The 15,981-nt window shown below is 32.6% G+C and overlaps 1 long non-coding RNA gene across 1 annotated transcript; it reads left to right on the top strand.

The window, feature by feature from the left end:
- The first annotated feature begins 6,293 nt into the window (after positions 1-6,293).
- LOC106310342 lies at positions 6,294-7,367 on the top strand. Its single transcript, XR_001263769.1, has 4 exons — positions 6,294-6,510; positions 6,598-6,649; positions 6,842-6,889; positions 7,098-7,367. It is a non-coding gene; the product is annotated as an uncharacterized LOC106310342 (long non-coding RNA).
- The last annotated feature ends 8,614 nt before the right edge of the window (positions 7,368-15,981 follow it).

Genomic DNA, 15,981 nt, shown 5'->3' with positions numbered 1-15,981 from the left:
TACGTTTCCATAAGTTGTAAAACGTGTACACTTAGTATCCCCTCATTTTCCTCTATAATATAACTATCATACGTGATAAATACAGTTGGCCTCTCACATTTGTATATGTATGTGCGTGTTTACATTTGACAGAAAAGCACCACGTCGCCTATTTTAAACATTGTAACTGGCAACTTGTAACTTAAAGGGGCATAACCGGCTGAAAAGTGAGCAAAAAGACAGACACTAAATTATGTCAAAATCAGTGTTAGTTACTTAATTTATCTCTGAAAAATGGCTATTTCGCCAATAAACCCAAAATGAAACCTTGTGAAGTTTCATTACAACTTTCACGTGTTTAATACATTTTCTTTTTGGTATAAAACTTGTTTAATAGATTTCACAACAATTAATATTCATTCATACATACTACAAATTTTTCTTCGTATGAAGCGAATTTAAAAATAAGATTAAAATAATATCATATATATTATTTGAAAATTATTTTTAGAATGTAGTCTTCGTCCCTTATATTATTTACATGTATTATGCTCATGTTTCATCATGAAAATCATTTTTAGATTAATTTTATAAATATGTTTAAATTACTAGAACAATTACAACATATGCCATTCATTATTTGGTCTAAGTATATGTTTTTCGTTAACATATTTTTTTCAATGTAAATATGTTTAAATTACTAGAAAAATTACAACATATGCCATTCATTCACTACAAGAAAACAACGGTATTCTGACGGACATTCCGACGGAAAATGAAATCCTCGGAATATCCCGAGGAATTTCCGAGGAAATTCCGAGGAAACACAAAATTTGGTTTCCTCGGAATTTCCTCGGAATATACCGACGGAATTCCGAGGAAATATCAATCCATCGGAATATTCCGAGGAAATTCCGAGGAAACCAAATTTTGTGTTTCCTCGGAATTTCCTCGGAAATTCCTCGGGATATTCCGAGGATTTCATTTTCCGTCGGAATGTCCGTCAGAATACCGTTGTTTTCTTGTAGTGAATGAATGGCATATGTTGTAATTTTTCTAGTAATTTAAACATATTTACATTGAAAAAAATATGTTAACGAAAAACATATACTTAGACCAAATAATGAATGGCATATGTTGTAATTGTTCTAGTAATTTAAACATATTTATAAAATTAATCTAAAAATGATTTTCATGATGAAACATGAGCATAATACATGTAAATAATATAAGGGACGAAGACTACATTCTAAAAATAATTTTCAAATAATATATATGATATTATTTTAATCTTATTTTTAAATTCGCTTCATACGAAGAAAAATTTGTAGTATGTATGAATGAATATTAATTGTTGTGAAATCTATTAAACAAGTTTTATACCAAAAAGAAAATGTATTAAACACGTGAAAGTTGTAATGAAACTTCACAAGGTTTCATTTTGGGTTTATTGGCGAAATAGCCATTTTTCAGAGATAAATTAAGTAACTAACACTGATTTTGACATAATTTAGTGTCTGTCTTTTTGCTCACTTTTCAGCCGGTTATGCCCCTTTAAGTTACAAGTTGCCAGTTACAATGTTTAAAATAGGCGACGTGGTGCTTTTCTGTCAAATGTAAACACGCACATACATATACAAATGTGAGAGGCCAACTGTATTTATCACGTATGATAGTTATATTATAGAGGAAAATGAGGGGATACTAAGTGTACACGTTTTACAACTTATGGAAACGTAGCGGAGAAACTAATTTCTTAACATTGCTACTTTATATGACGAAATAAAATAGGTGACGACGTAAAGACCAAATATCATGGAAATAAAAAACAAAAATGTATATATGTTACAACCTATTAACTAATCACTAAACCCTATAGGAGAATATGACCCCTAATCCAATATTAATCCATGTCACCGAAAATGTGAAATTCCAAGCATATGCATTTATAGTCTACTTGAAGCGTCGAATATAAACTCAACTAGCAGACTGGTGAATTTCTATTCTACATGACCCATGTGGAATAAGAAATTCAAAATTGTCAAGTACACATGACAAAACCAATTTTGTATACACAAACGTATGTTGATATGGATATGGCTTTATGGAAGCTGGTAATTTTGGCTCCAAATGTCAACACAAGTCGACTATAGTTCAAACCCTCTCAAGTAATCACTATACCCAAACATGAGAATATAAACCCTTAAACTCAAATGTAAACCATAAATTCAAATAAAATAAATAATATAATATGAAAGTTCAGGAGTGTTCTATTCCATATCACTAAAATAGTATATAACACGAACCCCATACAAGCCCTCAATAATTAACCATATAACAATCCCACCATAAACCCCTAATACTTAACCTTAAACCGTAATCACTAAACTCTAACCTAAAATATAAAACCTAAACTCAAATATAAACCTTCAACCTAAATAGAATGGAACTAAATAAATAGCTTAGTACATATTGATGAAATTATGAAATATCTATGATATCATGGAAGAAGTTAATGCTAACCCCAATCTTACCCCCTCCACCGACATAATACTATACCCTAAACATTAATCACTAAACCCTAAACCTAAATATAAACCATAAATCCAAATATTAAAAGTATGTAAAGTAATTAATTTTCCTTAAATCATAAACCTAACCCCAATCTCACTCACCCTCTAAATTCAAATATAAGTGAAGTTTACACTTATGTGGATATGGTTAACGAAATGATAAAACTGAGTTTAAATTTCTTAGTTTTGATGAATACGCATAAAGTAAGATTCATAGCAATAATACAACAACAAAACATAACTTATGCTTATGCACTGTACAATCATATTTCGATTATATGTTCTGCATATAGAACATAATACAACAAATAATAAAGATCATATATTCCATTTCACATGAATGGTCTTTCCCTTTTACGTATACACGATATATTTCACTTATATACACATTGCATCATTACATATAAATTAAAATATATTCACCGGATGGTTCAAATCCAGTTTCGAATAATCTACTTGACGGCCTAAATCTTCCAATTGTAACCTGAGAAACAAAAGCGAAAGATAAAGGTGTTAGCATCCATATAACAAAGTAAATGTAAAATAAATGGTATAGTATAACAGTAATGTGGAATGAAAACTCTGTAAGAGGTAACGATATGCATAGCGCAAGATCTTAAACCACACAGGGGAATATATACGAAACCCTATCAACTAATCATGAAACCCTACACGGAAATATGACACTTAATTCAATGTCAACCCCAATCTTGCAATGACAAACTCAATATTCCAGAAACTAATCCCTCTCCAATCATCACTAAACCCTACACGGAAATATAAACCATAATACAACTATAAAAATACGTAAATATAAATACAAGTATGAATTCAGAAGTGAAAGAAGGTGATATTAAACGTTCTAATTAATTTCATTCAAAGTCAAATGGAATATAAACGTCTATATTTTATTCTATTCCAAGTCAAATGGAATATACCTAACGGAGAGTCATTTCTAGACGGTGAAACCCGTATGTAACGCAGATGCTATTCCATATCGAAACATTATTACTACACCTTTTACTATGCATATCAGATAAAAACACAAGTGGAATAGTTGATTTGGACACAGACAAAGAAAATGTGAAGATAATCGAAGGAAAAACACAAAGAACTTACAGGAGTTTCAAAGATCTGAGAAGAATTGAGTTTGTGAAGTTGGAGAGGAAGGTTGTGTTTCTAACCGCCGGTGAAACACTAACACGATTGACAAGGGAGTACGAAGGAGATGGAAAAGCTTTTGATTGCATGCGGATGCGAGGCGTTGGAAGAAATCGTAGTCGGAGATCTTTCGACTTCGAGAAAGTTATCAAATGAAGTATAAAAGGGGAAGATGTGAAGTAGGGGAAGACACGTTTTACTTTTGTGAGGTTACTAATTAATAATTTTAATTTTTTTTTTGCAGGTTGCGCCAGTTATACGAAGTGGTATTACAATATTAATATGTATATTTAACGGCGTGTATAGAGCTGTTTGGAAAAATGGCTAGTGGATGAATTACAGTTTTTTCGGGGTTATAGGCCCCAATTTCCTTTTCATTTTTACCGGATATTTTTGTGTCAAAGTTTTAAGAAAAATGCTGTGGAATTTGGCGTTTTCTAATAGTTTAAACATATTTATAAAACTAATCTAAAAATGATTTTCATGATGAAACATGAGCATAATACATGTAAATAATATATGGGACGAAGGTTACATTCTAAAAATAATTTTCAAATAATATATATGATATTATTTTAATCATATTTTTAATTTGCTTCATATGAAGAAAAAATTGTAGTATGTATGAATGAATATTAATCGTTGCGAAATGTATTAAACAAGTTTTATACCAAAAAGAAAGTGTATTAAACACGTGAAAGTTGTAATGAAACTTCACAAGGATTCATTTTTACCAGATATTTTTGTGTCAAAGTTTTAAGAAAAAGGCTGTGGAATTTGGCGATACTATACAAATTTTGGGCGTCTCTTGAAAATTAATTTTTTATTGCTCACACGATTGGTATTGTTAGCCGTCGATACAAATAAATCCACGGCTATTATAGCAATCTTCCTGTTCACCGGGATTGATATTGACAGCGGTTAGATCTAAAAACAGATTTGGACTCGTATTGAAAGGGTCTATCTCGTCCTGAATATAAGAGCATCCGCAGTCATGAGTTTTTTTTTTGGATTGAATGTTAAATTTGTACTCACCAAAAAAAACTGTTTTACATCAAGTGAATCTTGTTTTTATAACTCTCCATTGTAAACCAAAAAAACTACTCCCTAACCATTTAGGGAGTACCTAACCATTTGTTCTATTGAAACAGAACTTACAATTTTTTCTCATATGTGATTTTTTTATAAAAATTGGACCCTCCTTAGAAAGTCATTAATTTAAATCATTTGTACTATTAAAATAGAAGCACTAATTTATCTAACTTTCTATTATTTTACATACAACAAACTTAATTAGTATTAGATATACATTTTATTTAACTTTTAATATAAATATTTTCAAAATAAAATATCTTAAAAGATATAATTAAGTATCTTTTTCTAAGATTGTGAATTAATAATATATTTTAATATATTTTTACTGAAAAATGTAAATATATATTCGTTTTAATCTTTAATTTTAAATAATAAAAATTCGTAATCAATATTAGTTATTATTATAAATGAATATTAATTCATTTTGGATTTATAGAATAAGAAATAAAATTTCTATAATATTTATATATATATACTTCATATTCAAAATCAAATTACTACACCAATTAATAAATATAAAATAATTTAATCCATTTATTAACTATTTTTAAATTAAAAACTAAATAATTGCATATATATAATAACATATCTGTATGAATTTTACAATATTTTCTCTTCGTTAACTTAATAAAGAAAAATATTGAAGTAATATTTTTAAAATAAAAAAAAATGATTTATATTTAATATTCATATTTAAATTTTAATATCAAAATATAATTCAGTATAACTGAATTTGATAAAATAAAATTCCGAATTCGGATGATATTAATATTATTTGATTATATGGTACATCAAACTATAGGTTATGTTTTATAATTACAGTTTTTAGAAATATTTAACAAATATGATACGGGTTGAATAACATATAGTTAGTTTGTATAATAATTTTAAAACTTTAAAATACAAGTGAAAATAATACGAGGCAGATTATATAAATAAAACAACTTATTCATAAAATAATGTTTATATAAATTTTAGTTTAATTATATGTACAGTAAAATAAAGATTTATAATATCTATCTATCTATCTATCTATCTATACTAATAAATGAGAGTTTTCTCTCTTCTCCTGCTGCCACATCAGCATGGAGGTATGGGCAAAATAAGACACGTGTCTTCTTCTTTCTAACATATAATGTGATTAATTTTCTTTGGGCCAGCGTAAGAGATCGTGCTATATTGTAAGCCCGAACGTAGTGTTTTCATGTGGACTTCATGAAATAAATTTCACAACCACTAAGATCCATTAAATTAGGTTAATATTCCCCTATATCCTTTCTCAATTTATCTCAGACGTATCAATTACTCTTGAATCCACCGCCTCTTTATAACCTTCGTCGTTACTTCCAGGTTTCACTACCATGCAATTTATTGTATGTTCTTAATAACGACATTTAATCATAGCAATCCACAACTCCACATCCTTCCAGCTTCCCTGCCTTCCTTACCAATTTCTGACACTATATATATGAAGCCGAAGGAGAAGGTTCTGCTCATCTTTAAGTCGCGCTATTCTATTATAGCAAACTATCTGTAAGAGTTGGTATAATCATGGCAAACCCTCAACTGCTTCTGTCTGAAGCTGAAGGCTGGTTAGTGTAAGGATACCGATGTCACACACCTCCTCCATTTTTGGGAAGCAGAGAACGTGAAGAAAGGTGGAGAGCTAATGAGGATCAATTTGGTCATTGGTTATGAGAAGGTATTTTCTCCTCACTGAATATGTTGTTTCTGAAAGTCATCATTGATATTTTAAATTCTAAAGCTTGATTGTCTTTTATTGATGCAGACCACGCTCATCTAGGACTCTATTAGCATCCATCATAAAATCATACATGAAGGTTAGTTAAAACCATTTACAGTTACAACTAATACTACTGGGAAAATTGGTCAAAACTCTCTCTCTCTCTACGTCATGTTTGTATATCTTTATATAATGATCTCGCTGGCTAATTTTTTTGTTTGAAATTTTGTGGTTGAGTTAAACATTTAACTTGCTGGGTACGGTGAATGAATATATTATCTTTTGACAGGTTGGATATCAAAGATTATGTCACATGATTTGAGGATCTTGAACCTGCGTAAGTATCAGTTCACCGGCCATTTACCACTTGCATAATTTTATTAAGTTACTAATTGAGACAGCGTGGTAGCAGCATAGGATCTGGATTTGAGTATTCTTTGGTAAGCCAAGGCTTCCAAGGTTTTGTTGTCTTCCAAGGAATAATTTTCAAAACGAGTTATTATTCTTTACTTTCTCACCAATTGATACATATATCATTTTGAAAGGTTTCATGTCTTGACGCTTTTTAACATATGAATGAAGTGCGGTAAGAGATGTGAGCATCCCACCAAGGACAAGGCTTTGGATACTGTGATACAGACCATATCAAGAGGTTTGAAACCAACTTGATGAAAGACTGGATGTGTTAAATATTACTAATTGGATGGAACCGTTCTCTATTTTTTTAGTGCAGGATCTTCAAAAGTTTATATTTTAATGACTTGGCCTTCATATAATTAAGCATGACAAGGAACACAGTATTTGAAGTATATCAATCATTATTGGCAATTAGATTGCCTTTCTTTAGTTTGGCATTGTATACAAGGCCGTTCAATAAAGAGTTAAAAGTTTTCAAATTGTAATACTTAACATTTGTATGGATTTTCTTTAGTTTCTGAGATGAGCTCTGCAAACACAGAATGCGGTAAATCTATAATGACAGATTGAAGAGTTCCCATTGACCTGATCAACTTATTTTGTACGTAAGCTTGGCATCATGGCCTCTCCGGAAGAAAAGAAATTAACAACTGCGTTGCTGCATTAACTAACAATTTATTAAGCCTAAAAATTGTAACAAACAGTCATTACAACTGCATCTGCTAACATACGAAAATCGATCATGTTCATGTCATCCCCCCTCTAACAACAGATTCAGATTTATTTTCAAAACCAGCATCCCCTAAATGATTAAATGGTTCAAAGATCCACAAAAACAGAGGCCAAATTCACGACCAACCCTTCACAAAGCAAATCACCGGCCGTAATAAACAGGGCATCAACGTCTTCTCATGAGGATCAAGCTCTATTCATCAGGGAGGATGTAACAAAACCACTGTTAATCACACTCTAAAAATAGTCATAAACGAGAACAAAAAAAAACATATTCCCCGAAATATCCACCACGCCAGCCTCAGCACTAATAACTATCAACCACACATGTAAGATGACTTGGACTTCAAGTTAGTATACAAAAGTTCCACTCCCCCCTTTCAAGTTAGTATACCCCCCCCCCACTGTCCTCATACCATATTCCAAAACAAAAACAAAAACAAAAACAAAAACAAGTCACCGCCAGAAATACGTAATGTAAATTATGAAAGCCATGGAAAAGAATCTCCAAAGACCAACCAAGGTTATAAAAGTAAAAATAAAAGACCTCCTACCAATCAAGAAGGATTGGGAAAAAAGCTTGAATCCAAAGAATTAAATTGAATCCGATCCGAAAAATAGTATCAGGGTCAAAATCATTTAAATATTCAAATGGATTCAAAATTCGAATTGAATCCAAAATAGATTTATATACCTTAATATATTAATTATTTTTAAATTCAATATATAAAAATATCCAAAATATATAAGATATTTTGAAATTGTCCAAAATACTTAAAATATATACAAATAGTCAAAAGTAAATGTACAAATTAGCTAAACAATACTTAAAATACCAAAATTACTTGAAATATATATTGCTTCTCTATCCAAATATTCAAGTCATACCAATTTATATGTTAAGTTTATGTATTTTGGTATAATTCCAATTTATATGTAATATTTTATTTTAATTTTAGATTTTGAGAAATTTAAGGTATATAATAAATTTTAAATTTTTAAAAATGATTTAAACGGCTTATCTGAATCCGAACCTAACGCGTAAAGATCCAAACCAAACATGAAACATTATTTATAAATACCTGGATAGTGTTGAAATCTTTAACCCTAAAAATCAAAAATCCGAACAGATGCGAACCGTACCCGGATGGATTCCCAAATGCCCACCCCTACAAACCGGCATATCCAATTTTTCGCATTACTAGCTTCATCCACGCATTACCAATGCAAAGTAACACAAAACACTGATAGAAAGAAGTTAACAAAATTTCATAAAATTTTTAGAAACAACAAACGATTCTTTGATGCAGTAATAAGAATATTTATTAGAAACTTTACATGGGGAATTTTATAGATTCAAGTGCATTATAATTTCTACACTAACCATTTAAAATCCATATCAAAATTTTCATTGAGTTTCTATAAAAAATACAACATTATCCTACTATCACATTTCTTATATGAATTTGTAATTTATAAATGATAAACTCATGTGTATCCCTGAAAATACCCTAACGGGATATACCGACAATGCAAAGTATATGCAGCTCCTTCACGTCAAATTATGCATAAAGAGGATTCATGGGTTAAGTGGAAGTTGCATTACGAATGATGTTCATTATTATAAAAAATGTACACTCTGAAACTTAGATAAGAATACAAAAAAAACTGTGATTAGTATTTATAGGTTACATTTGGTTCACGAATTTTAGGTCTCAAAGTTTGGCAAATAATAAATCATTTAGTAAAAAAAGAAATCATGAGAAGTATAAAACTAAAACTTCACGACAACATTTTAAGCATATATTATTTTGTTTACGCTTAAAATTTTGTCAAAATTCTATAGTATTTTGATAGTTTATTAAAAATTCTATATTTAATATATAATTTTTTTTAAAGAACATAATTAATATGTACAGAAGATGAATTGGAGAAAAAGAAATGCTTTCACTAAATAAAAATTTAAAAATAAATGATATAATTAAATAATAGAATGTTAGAGAACATATTATTATTTTTTCAAAAAAATAAGAGAACATATTAATAACAAATAAAAATTAAAATACATCAAAAATATAAACAATCATCAAAGTTAAAACTAAACAAATATAATATTCCCGCCCGGGCAGACCACAAGTATCTTTATATATAAAAAAGGGTTTGAATCTCTCCTGGGTGTGGCACATCAGATTCCACCTAGGAAAGTCGAAGTCCATGGTTGCGACACCTGTCCCGGCCATTTAAAACGCTGCACTTCGTTTAATTGAAAATTTGTTGGGCTTCGTTTTTGTTATGCGATTGTTCAATGTTAATGGGCTTTAGTTTGGAAAGTTTGTTTTGTCCAGAAGCCCGTGAGCACCAACCCTAATCTGATTGCGCACATACATTTGTGTTCTTCTCTCTTTTGCCTTCGACGGTGACGCCTGAGATTCTTGCTTAAACGGATTGCGTTATGGTTTTTATTGTGTTTAATCCCATTAATTCATAAGCCCACCACGACGGATCTTCAATGCTTGGTTTGCATCGGCAAGGCGGTGTACTTTCAGGTATAAATATATCGATATTTCTCCCCTTGAAATCATCTTCGTTTCATATCTCTTTCAGTATATTAATCGGATATGGTGTCACTTTTCTGAATTGCCATAGTCCTATCTCTGCAACCTTTTTATGCTTCTTGGATTGGAACCGTAAGTGCCGCCACCACACTTTTTTTTTTATTGCGTTCCAGAGTTTCATCAATCTCCTCTATGTAAGCATACAATATTTTTCACAACATAGGTCTTTTAATATCCCTGATTTGCTTAGACTAACTCATATGTTTTGATAGATGCCGTAGTAGTGGCTCCTTAGAAGTTCCTTGCAAAAGAACTCTCCAGTTGGCAAATGGGTTGAGTGCATCATCACGCCGTGAGCTGAATACACTAAGCAATGCACAGAAGATGAGCCACCATCCGGTACAATGATAGGTGAATCTGACAATTGGTGACGTATAGGAGTCTTGTTCTCATGTTACAGTCATTGGCTAAAGCCAAGTCTTTCAAAGAGGTAAGCAAAAAATGGTGTTATGCATTTGAGTTTGTTGAGCTTGGCCTTTCAAAGTGGTAACTCAAATCACCATGTAGCAAACAATCGTTTAGTTAGCTACTGCTGCGAAGATCTGAGATAAACAAATTAAACATTTATGCGAGGGTTAATCCTCTGTAATGAGATCTTCTAACAAATCTAGGTACTTAATTAAGTTTCTTCTTACAGACAAATGAAAACTACACAAGAGTAAGGAATTCGATTCGGAGTTAACATCTATGCATAACTAAATACAGGTGGGAGTTGGGGAGAGTTTGGCAGATTCAATTTTTTTGAAGGTGTTATTGTATTTTTTAAGAATATGTGTTTTTGTTTATTTGAATATATTTGAGTGTGTCAGTTTTTAATTATGGAATATTATGTGGCAGCGATGTCAAAAACAACTTTCTGAGAACAAAGGAAGCAACGGCAAATGCATAATCAAGTTTAGTGCTTGCCTTTTTGAATGTCATTGATTGTAATGATCAAAAGACAATTTCTCAGTGGTATATCTCTGTTCCATAGAAATTTATTTACTTTTTAATTTTAGACAGAATAAGCATACGGGCTTTTTGTTTTCAGCCTACGGGCTGTTTTATTTTTTCAGCCTACGGGCTGTTTGTTTTGTTTTTAATTTTTGTGCCAGGTTTTTAATTTCTGAATATCTTTTATGATTATCCATATTATGTTAAACTTTTAATGTTTCCAGTACCTTTATTTAATATACATGAATCTTAACTTGGTTATCAAACAAAATTTGGTCATACAAACTCAAACTTGGATTGTAAAATTAAACCTTCAACTATAGTCATATAATAATTCCTTGCGATGTAAGTTAACGTTCTAACATAGAATACCACAACACAAACGCCCACACCAACGAGCATGAGCCCATGCATCAAAGTTATAATATAGAAACATTAAACCCACCAAGAAATCAACGAATTTTAAAACATAACTAGATTTTGACCCGCGCTTTTAGAGCGCGAGTTTATTTTTTTTTTTCAATTGACAAATATTTAGTGAATGTCATATTTTCATATATTTGTGTTTTATTTTATAAAAAACTTAAACTTTTTATCTTTATTTATCGTATTTCATTTTAAATGACTATTTATGTTTACAAAATTAAACTTTATTTCTTTAATGAATTAAGTTGGTATAACTCTGATAAATTAATTTTATTATGTGGTTAATATATTTTTATTTTTAAAATTATATACTTTTAATAAAGATTTATACTTTTCAGTGAAAAAATTAATTTTTTTTATGAAAGCTTAAATTATATTAAGAAAAAAAATAATAATAATTAAGAATAGTTGAAAAAAAATTATATGAACTTGGACTCAATGACCCAAAGGAAAAAAATGTGTGAATTGGATCTGATTTCTTAATCGGCCCAAATGGCCCAAGAGAGATCTGATGTGGGCTGGATCCGAAAAAAATGACCCAATATAAATGTGTTATTAATATTACTTGATTGCCCTTAATGAAACATGCAATGTTAGTAAAAAATGACAGGCTAAGGTAAAAAAGACAATAGGATCCTGCTTTAATAGTATAGATATACAACAATTCACCCCTATATTTAAATATAAGCATCAAACAAACAAAGATTTTATTGCCTCTAAAAAAAAAACAAAGAAAGATTAAGAAAATACAAAGACACAAAAAATAAAATAAAACAACAATTATATAACACATAATGATTCAATAAATGAATGTAACTTGATCCAAAATTATAGCACATGATATATTTTTAACATGATACCTATATTATATTCTAATTTATATTTTTAACATCATACCTATATTATATTCTAATTTATATTTATGTTCTGTAATAAAATTATCTTAAAATTTAAAAATAAAATAATAGATTACTCAGTAAAACCAACGAAAAGAAAAATACAGAAGGCAATATAATATTTTAAACAGTCACTAATTATACGCTGAAACCGAATAATAATATTTGTTAAAAGAACATTATAATCCCTTTAGATGGCATAGTTCATTTAATAAATGTTTTAATACAATATATGTTAATTTTAAAAATATTTTTACTGTGAAGAATTTATTTATTTTTCTTATTAACTAAAACCAATAGATTTAAAAGAAAATATATACGATAAACTAAAAAATTTAGTGGATTCAAAGCAAATAACAACAATTAATAATTCATAATCTACACATTCAATCTCAAATATAATTCCCAGTAATTTAATGTATTTACTGATTATAATAATGATAGGAAACCATTAAAAAATAAAAATGAGCCTACTATTTTAGGATCTTTTCTTTATTAAGCAAACAAGGTTTTTTAGCAACAAAACAACAAAATATAATGTCAGTTAATATTATTGTCAACTATTTAAAATTTTGATGTAGACAAAACTGATCGCTTAATATAATCACACTCACAACCAACCGAACATAAAAACTTACACAAAAATAATATATTTGACGCCAACAACACATCCCGCGCATAGCGCGGAGCCGTCCTAGTTTATATATAAAGAAGAGTTTCTCTCATTCCTCCTTCTGCCACGTCATCAATTCGGCTCACCACAGTTTGACATGTATCACCAGGTAAATAATTTCCGAGCTTTTGTGTTTTATTAATGGATATTGATTTATGGGCGGAAATACAGAGAAAAGGCAGGCCAGTCTCGCTTCATGTTCTTCCTTATTCACATTTCTAGGGTTTATCGGTCTTCGAATATACGATTCCGTCAACAAACAATGGAGGTTCTGAGTAAGTTCATGTCGCTTTAAATTTGATGCTTCACTTCGAACCGTTACAAATCACATTGATTTGTCCCTTAACTCTTCATGCCCACTACAACATTCAATGAATCTTATCCATCTTCCAGGCGGTGATTATTGTTGGACCCAATTTCGGTCAACTTTGTAATTGGGCCTGAGTAACCTGGGCCGCCCAATCAACGAAGAAGCCCGACTCCAGCGAACAAAAAGAGATCTATTCAAAGAGCCAGAGATCGCAGAGAGGTTTGGAGAAATCCGGAACCAATCCACTATAAGAAGAGATCAATGCAAACGAAAAGGGACAGAGAAAACCCTAGAGAGAATTACACATACACATCGACCCCATTTCACTCCGCTTTAAATCTTTTCTCTTATGGACTTCGTAGGCAAAGATGGATTTTATTGATTTGATAAGATCGAATACAACAAGAGAAACGAGATCCAAACGCAACGTATCCCTTTGATCGGAACCTCAAACCAGGATCGAGCGTCAAGCCACAATCGAGGTCCAGCATCAGGTTGGACCTAGGTACCAGATCGGACCTCGGTACCAGATCGGACCTCGGTACCAGATCGGACCTCGGCACCAGATCGGACCTCGGTACCAGACCGAACCTTGGTTCCAGATCGAACCTCGATCCCCGACCGAACCGGAGCTCGAGTCTGGAATCGCCCTGGAGAAAGGCCGACTGCCGACGATCTAACCCGAACTCAATCAACGAGGCCAATATCCCCAACCCCTTTAGCTCAAACTCGAGAAGAAGTAACCGAGCTTCGAGGAATGGTCTCGACGTTAATAGATAAATCTTGAAACCAAGATACCGCCTATCTAACCATTGCTAATCGACTGGATCAGGCCGAATGAGAACTCGCGGAACACCGAGCTAGAGCCCGAGAAAGAAACCAACCGCCAACCGGTCCATCAGGTGTAAAGCTGAATCCCCTAAATCTCAGAGCCTTCAGCACTCCAGAGTTCCCGAGCGCTCGATCCGGGCGCTACATGGGAGAAAAATCGCAACGAACCCCGCAACAAGGCATGGCCTATCAAAGCTTAAGCTACAACGGACTGGACGAAATAGATACCGGGCTACAAGGCCCACGAAGTACGCCGACCCAAACACAAAAGGGCTACATGGAAAGACCTGGCGAACCAAGAACGCGAATTCCACCACTGGGTCATCCAACCTTCGAGAATCGACCTCCATCTGCTACGGGAACTTTTCAGAAAGCGGGATTCGGTGACCCAATAGGACAAGCTTAAGGGTACGACCGCCGCAGACCCATCAACGCGGATCCTCAAAGAGAAGACCCGAGGATCCCGAATGAAACCAAAACATTCCAGAATTATATCGAATGAAACGACGCCGAGCTCAAAAGGAAACATGCCATCGTTCATATGGCAACAAGCTCAGCTCCGGACATAGAAATGGTTATCGAGGAGACAAGGAGGACCCCGTTCACGGATCGAATCGCAAGCGTAAGGCTACACCATGTGGGAGAACTAAAACTCCCCGAATATGCCGGGAACTCGGACCCCAAAGCTCATGTACGAGTCTTCCGACTAGAAATATCGAGAGCGCATCTCAACGACGACGAAAAAGAGGCCGGTTACTGTCGCTTCTTCACCGAAAACCTCACCGGAGCCGCTCTTGAGTGGTTCGCTGGCCTGGAAGAAAACTCAATTGATATCTTCACCCAGTTAGTATCTACGTTCCTCAAACAATACTCATTTTTCATAGAAACAAGGGTTATCGAGGCGGATCTCTGGAATCTCAAGCAGGCGCCTTTCGAACCACTAAGAGCGTACATAAACAAGTTCAGAGAAATCAAAGCCAAGATTTCACATCCAAACGAAGTTGTGGCCTTAGCAGCACTAAAGAACGGCGTCTGGTTCTCTTCCAAATTCAGAGACAAAATGGCAGTACGAGCAACCATCTAGTTAGACGACGCCCTACACCGAGCCTCCTACTTCGCAACCCACGAAGAAGAGGTCGCAGCCTTAAAAGAACAGTACAGCGCGAACAAAAATAAAGCCGCCAAAAAGACTAATGCTCCTAAAGAACCAGCAACTAAAGGGCAGCACTCCTATGTTATAAACAATTCGCCGCAAAACAAATCGTCGACGTACGATCTCAACAAATTATGTGCCTTCCATAACCGAAAGGGTCATTAAACCGAGGAATGTCGAGCAGCACTTTGCAGTCAAAACGAAAATAAAGTAACCAGCGAAGATACTTGATATTACTCAAATTACCCTAAGGAGTGATTTATACTCTCTAAAATAAGAGGTCGAGTTGTAGTACTTATAAGGGATCAAATTCACAGGGAGCTAAGGCACACAAAAGATCTAATAGTTGTATGATTAAGCTAGGCTAATAGTTTATATGTAAATAGCAGTGGTGAGCAAGGTAGTTGCTCGGTTGATTGATTGAGTTGTTTGATGGAAGGATG

This window comes from Brassica oleracea, chromosome C1, assembly GCF_000695525.1.
Source record: "Brassica oleracea var. oleracea cultivar TO1000 chromosome C1, BOL, whole genome shotgun sequence".
NCBI lineage: Eukaryota > Viridiplantae > Streptophyta > Magnoliopsida > Brassicales > Brassicaceae > Brassica > Brassica oleracea.
The sequence above is the reverse complement of the archived record's forward strand: the minus strand, read 5'-3'. Positions and strand labels throughout refer to the sequence as shown.